The sequence below is a fragment of the Hippocampus zosterae genome, chromosome 14 (genome assembly GCF_025434085.1).
Source record: "Hippocampus zosterae strain Florida chromosome 14, ASM2543408v3, whole genome shotgun sequence".
Classification (NCBI taxonomy): domain Eukaryota; kingdom Metazoa; phylum Chordata; class Actinopteri; order Syngnathiformes; family Syngnathidae; genus Hippocampus; species Hippocampus zosterae.
The window spans coordinates 21,424,966-21,431,503 of NC_067464.1; the positions used below are offsets into that span (position 1 = coordinate 21,424,966).

The 6,538-nt window shown below is 41.6% G+C and overlaps 5 non-coding genes across 5 annotated transcripts; all 5 read left to right on the forward strand.

Annotated features, from left to right (window-relative positions):
* Positions 1-1,621: 1,621 nt before the first annotated feature.
* On the forward strand, positions 1,622-1,694 carry trnav-uac (transfer RNA valine (anticodon UAC)). Its single transcript has one exon. It is a non-coding gene; the product is annotated as a tRNA-Val (tRNA).
* Positions 1,695-2,188: 494 nt separating this feature from the next.
* trnav-uac (transfer RNA valine (anticodon UAC)) lies at positions 2,189-2,261 on the forward strand. Its single transcript has one exon. It is a non-coding gene; the product is annotated as a tRNA-Val (tRNA).
* A 686-nt stretch (positions 2,262-2,947) lies between these two features.
* Positions 2,948-3,020, forward strand: trnav-uac (transfer RNA valine (anticodon UAC)). The gene has a single exon. It is a non-coding gene; the product is annotated as a tRNA-Val (tRNA).
* Positions 3,021-4,334: 1,314 nt separating this feature from the next.
* On the forward strand, positions 4,335-4,407 carry trnav-uac (transfer RNA valine (anticodon UAC)). Its single transcript has one exon. It is a non-coding gene; the product is annotated as a tRNA-Val (tRNA).
* Positions 4,408-6,145: 1,738 nt separating this feature from the next.
* Positions 6,146-6,218, forward strand: trnav-uac (transfer RNA valine (anticodon UAC)). The gene has a single exon. It is a non-coding gene; the product is annotated as a tRNA-Val (tRNA).
* The last annotated feature ends 320 nt before the right edge of the window (positions 6,219-6,538 follow it).

Below are 6,538 nucleotides of genomic sequence, written 5' to 3' on the forward strand. Positions count from 1 at the left end.
CCAGTCCTTTGTCATCTGTTTCCATAGTGTAGTGGTTATCATGTTCGTCTGACAGATGAAATTTCACTAACTAGAAACTGGGTGGAAACAAACCCGACTCCTTTTTGATTTGCTGCAAACTAAATCAAAAAATTAATTTTGATCAAATCCCCGTCAGCATTACATCCTTCATATGAAACTGTCCTGTGTCATCTGTTTCCATAGTGTAGTAGTTGGCACGTTCGTCTCACACATGAAAGGAAACAACAATCCCTACTTCTTTTTGATTTGCTGTAATAAACTGAATCACCTAAATCAGAGATACTCCCCATTAGGGAATCAAACCCTGTTCTTCCATGTGACTGGCGGAGATACTGTCCACTGTACTAACGAGGAACACAGTCTTTCAAGAAGCTCTACGTGCCAAAACACCAGCCATGCAATCAGTTACCCTGCATGACAGCCTTGTTATGAAAGAATTTTCTGTCGTCTGTTTCCATAGTGTAGTGGTTAACACGTTCGTCTAACACACGAAAGGTCCTCAGTTCCAAACTGCGTGGAAATGATCCCTACTGCTTTTAGATTTGATGTAATACACTGCATCACCAAAATCATTTAAACTAGATCAACTCCCCTTCAGGGAATCGAACCTTGGTCTTCCGCGTGACAGGCGGAGATACTGTCCACTATACGAACGAGTAATACAGTCTTTCAAGAAGCTCTACATGCCAAAACTGCCAAGGCTGTCATGCAATCAGTTACCTGGCATGACAGCCTTGTTATGAAAGAATTTTGAGTCGTCTGTTTCAATAGTGTAATGGTTATCACGTTCGTCTAACACACGAAAGGTCCCCAGTTCCAAACTGCGTGGAAAAGATCCCTACTCCTTTTAGATTCGATGTAATAAACTGCATCACCAAAATCATTTAAATTAGATCAACTCCCCTTCACTATACTAACGAGTAATACAGTCTTTCAAGAAGCTCTCCATGCCAAAACACTTCTGATACTATCAGTTAGCTGGCATGACATCCTTCATAGGAACCAGTCCTGTGTCATCTGTTTCCATAGTGTAGTAGTTAGCACGTTCGTCTCACACATGGAAGGAAACAACAATCCCTACTTCTTTTTGATTTGCTGTAATAAACTGCATCACCTAAATCAGAGATACTCCCCATTAGGGAATCAAACCCTGTTCTTCCATGTGACTGGCGGAGATACTGTCCACTATACTAACGAGGAACACAGTCTTTCAAGAAGCTCTACGTGCCAAAACACAAGCCATGCAATCAGTTACCCTGCATGACAGCCTTGTTATGAAAGAATTTTCTGTCGTCTGTTTCCATAGTGTAGTGGTTAACACGTTCGTCTAACACACGAAAGGTCCTCAGTTCCAAACTGCGTGGAAATGATCCCTACTGCTTTTAGATTTGATGTAATACACTACATCACCAAAATCATTTAAATTAGATCAACTCCCCTTCAGGGAATCGAACCTTGGTCTTCCGCGTGACAGGCGGAGATACTGTCCACTATACTAACGAGCAACACAGTCTTTCAAGAAGCTCTATGTGCCAAACACCGGCAATGCTATCAGTTACCTAGCATGACAGCCTTGTTATGAAATAATTCTGTGTCAACTGTTTCCATAGTGTAGTGGTTATCACGTTCGTCTTACACACGAAAGGTCCCCAGTTCAAAACTGGGTGGAAACAATCCCTACCCCTTTTTGATTTGATGTAATAAACTGCATCACCAAAATAATTTAAATAACAGCAACTCCCCGTCAGGGAATCGAACAATGCTCTTCAGCGCGACAGGCGTAAATACTGTCCACTATGCTAACGAGTAATATAGTCTTTCAAGAAGCTCTACATGCCAAAACTGCCACGGCTGTCATGCAATCAGTTACCTGGCATGACAGCCTTGTTATGAAAGAATTTTGAGTCGTCTGTTTCAATAGTGTAGTGGTTATCACGTTCGTCTAACACACGAAAGGTCCCCAGTTACAAACTGCGTGGAAAAGATCCCTACTCCTTTTAGATTCGATGTAATAAACTGCATCACCAAAATCATTTAAATTAGATCAACTCCCCTTCACTCTACTAACGAGTAATACATTCTTTCAAGCAGCTCTACATGCCAAAACACTGCTGATACTATCAGTTAGCTGGCATGACATCCTTCATAGGAACCAATCCTGTCATCTGTTTCCATAGTGTAGTGGTTATCACGTTCGTCTTACACACGAAAGGTCCCCAGTTCAAAACTGGGTGGAAACAATCCCTACCCCTTGTTGATTTGATGTAGTAAACTGCATCACCAAAATAATTTAAATAACAGCAACTCCCCGTCAGGGAATTGAACGATGCTCTTCTGCGCGACAGGCGTAGACACTGTCCACTATACTAACGAGTAATACAGTCTTTCAAGAAGCTCTACATGCCAAAACACTGCTGATACTATCAGTTAGCTGGCATGACATCCTTCATAGGAACCAGTCCTTTGTCATCTGTTTCCATAGTGTAGTGGTTAACATGTTCGTCTGACAGATGACATTTCACTAACTAGAAACTGGGTGGAAACAAACCCGACTCCTTTTTGATTTGCTGCAAACTAAATCAAAAAATTAATTTTGATCAAATCCCCGTCAGCATTACATCCTTCATATGAAACTGTCCTGTGTCATCTGTTTCCATAGTGTAGTAGTTAGCACGTTCGTCTCACACATGAAAGGAAACAACAATCCCTACTTCTTTTTGATTTGCTGTAATAAACTGCATCACCTAAATCAGAGATACTCCCCCTCAGGGAATCAAACCCTGTTCTTCCATGTGACAGGCGGAGATACTGTCCACGATACTAACGAGGAACACAGTCTTTCAAGAAGCTCTACGTGCCAAAACACCGGCCATGCAATCAGTTACCTGGCATGACAGCCTTGTTATGAAAGAATTTTGTGTCGTCTGTTTCCATAGTGTAGTGGTTATCACGTTCGTCTTACACACGAAAGGTCCCCAATTCGAAACTGGGTGGAAACAATACCAACCCCTTTTTGATTTGATGTAATAAACTGCATCACCAAAATAATTTAAATAACAGCAACTCCCCCGTCAGGGAATCGAACAATCCTCTTCCGCGCGACAGGCGTAGATACTGTCCACTATACTAACGAGTAATACAGTCTTTCAAGAAGCTCTACATGCCAAAACTGCCAAGGCTGTCATGCAATCAGTTACCTGGCATGACAGCCTTGTTATGAAAGAATTTTGAGTCGTCTGTTTCAATAGTGTAGTGGTTATCACGTTGGTCTAACACACGAAAGGTCCCCAGTTCCAAACTGCGTGGAAAAGATCCCTACTCCTTTTAGATTCGATGTAATAAACTGCATCACCAAAATCATTTAAATTAGATCAACTCCCCTTCACTATACTAACGAGTAATACAGTCTTTCAAGAAGCTCTACATGCCAAAACACTGCTGATACTATCAGTTAGCTGGCATGACATCCTTCATAGGAACCAGTCCTGTGTCATCTGTTTCCGTAGTGTAGTAGTTAGCACGTTCGTCTCACACATGAAAGGAAACAACAATCCCTACTTCTTTTTGATTTGCTGTAATAAACTGCATCACCAAAATCATTTAAATTAGATCAACTCCCCTTCACTATACTAACGAGTAATACATTCTTTCAAGCAGCTCTACATGCCAAAACACTGCTGATACAATCAGTTAGCTGGCATGACATCCTACATAGGAACCAGTCCTGTGTCATCTGTTTCCGTAGTGTAGTAGTTAGCACGTTCGTCTCACACATGAAAGGAAACAACAATCCCTACTTCTTTTTGATTTGCTGTAATAAACTGCATCACCTAAATGATACTCCCCATTAGGGAATCAAACCCTGTTCTTCCATGTGACTGGCGGAGATACCGTCCACTATACTAACGAGGAACACAGTCTTTCAAGAAGCTCTACGTGCCAAAACACCTGCTATGCAATCAGTTACCCTGCATGGCAGCCTTGTTATGAAAGAATTTTCTGTCGTCTGTTTCCATAGTGTAGTGGTTAACACGTTCGTCTAACACACGAAAGGTCCCCAGTTCCAAACTGCGTGGAAAAGATCCCTACTCCTTTTAGATTTAATGTAATAAACTGCATCACCAAAATCATTTAAATTAGATCAACTCGCCTTCAGGCAATCGAACAATGGTCTTCCGCATGACAGGCGGAGATACTGTCCACTATACCAACTAGGAACACGGTCTTTCAAGAAGGTCTACGTGCCAAAACACCGGCGGTACTATCAGTTACTTAGCATGACAGCCTTGTTATGAAAGAGTTCTGTGTCAACTGTTTCCATAGTGTAGTGGTTATCACGTTCGTCTTACACACGAAAGGTCCCCAGTTCGAAACTGGGTGGAAACAATCCCTACCCCTTTTTGATTTGATGTAATAAAATGCATCACCAAAATAATTTAAATAACAGCAACTCCCCGTCAGGGAATCGAACAATGCTCTTCCGCGCGACATGCATAGATACTGTCCACTATACTAACGAGTAATACAGTCTTTCAAGAAGCTCTACATGCCAAAACACAGGTGATGCTATCAGTTAGCTGGCATGACATCCTTCATATGAAATTGTCCTGTGTCATCTGTTTCCATAGTGTAGTGGTTATCATGTTAGTCTCACACAAGAAAGGTCCCCAGTTTGTAACTGGGTGGAAACAATCCCTTCTCCTTTTTGATTTGATGTAATAATCTGCATCACCAAAATCATTTAAATTAGAGATACTCCCCGTCAGGGAATCGAACAATGGTCATCCGCGTGACAGGCGGAGATACTGTCCACTATACTAACGAGTAATACAGTCTTTCTAAAAGCGCTACATGCCAAAACACAGGTGATGCGATCAGTTAGCTGGCATGACATCCTTCATATGAACCAGTCCTGCGTAATCTCTTTCCAAAGTATAAAGGTTATCATGTTCGTCTAACAACGAAAGGTCACTAACTTGAACCTGGGTGGAAACAAACCCGATTCCTTTTTGATTTGTTGCAAACTGCATCAAAAAATTTATTTTGAGCAAATTCCCGTCAGCATGACATCCTTCATATGAAACAGTCCTGTGTCATCTGGTTCCATAGTGGAGTAGTGAGCACGTTCATCTCACACATGAAAGGAAACAACAATCGCAACTTCTTTTTGATTTGCTGTAATAAACTGCATCACCAAAGTAAGAGTTACTCCCCGTCCGGGATTCGAACCTTGGTCTTCCGCGTGACTTGCGGAGATACTGTCCACTATACTAACGAGGAACAAAGTCTTTCAAGAAGCTCTACATGCCAAAACACTGGTGATTCTATCAGTTAGCTGGCATGACATCCTTCATATGAACCAGTCCTGTGTCATCTGTTTCCATAGTGTAGTGGTTATCATGTTTGTCTAACAGACGAACAGTCACTAACTTGAAACTGTGTTGAAACAAACCCCACTCCTTTTTGATTTGCTGCAAACTGCATCAAAAAATTAATTTTGAGCAAATCCCGTCAGCATGACATCTTCATATGAAACTGTCTTGTGTCATCTGTTTCCATAGTGTAATAGTTATCACGTTCGTCTCCCAATCCCTACCCCTTTTTGATTTGATGTAATAAACTGCATCACCAAAATCATTTAAATTAGGTCAACTCCCCGTCAGGGAATCGAACAATGGTCTTCCGCATGACAGGCGGAGATACTGTCCACTATACTAACGAGGAACACAGTCTTTCGAGAAGCTCTATGTGCCAAACACCGGCAATGCTATCAGTTACCTAGCATGAGAGCCTTGTTATGAAAGAGTTTCGTGTGAACTGTTTCCATAATGTAGTGGTTATTACGTTCGTCTTACGCACGAAAGGTCCCCAGTTCCAAACTGCGTGGAAAAGATCCCTACTCCTTTTAGATTTAATGTAATAAACTGCATCACCAAAATCATTTAAATTAGATCAACTCGCCTTCAGGCAATCGAACAATGGTCTTCCACATGACAGGCGGAGATACTGTCCACTATACCAACTAGGAACACGGTCTTTCAAGAAGGTCTGCGTGCCAAAACACCGGCGGTACTATCAGTTACTTAGCATGACAGCCTTGTTATGAAAGAGTTCTGTGTCAACTGTTTCCATAGTGTAGTGGTTATCACGTTCGTCTTACACACGAAAGGTCCCCAGTTCGAAACTGGGTGGAAACAATCCCTACCCCTTTTTGATTTGATGTAATAAAATGCATCACCAAAATAATTTAAATAACAGCAACTCCCCGTCAGGGAATCGAACAATGCTCTTCCGCGCGACATGCATAGATACTGTCCACTATACTAACGAGTAATACAGTCTTTCAAGAAGCTCTACATGCCAAAACACAGGTGATGCTATCAGTTAGCTGGCATGACATAATTCATATGAAATTGTGCTGTGTCATCTGTTTCCATAGTGTAGTGGTTATCACGTTAGTCTTACACAAGAAAGGTCCCCAGTTTGAAACTGGGTGGAAACAATCCCTTCTCCTTTT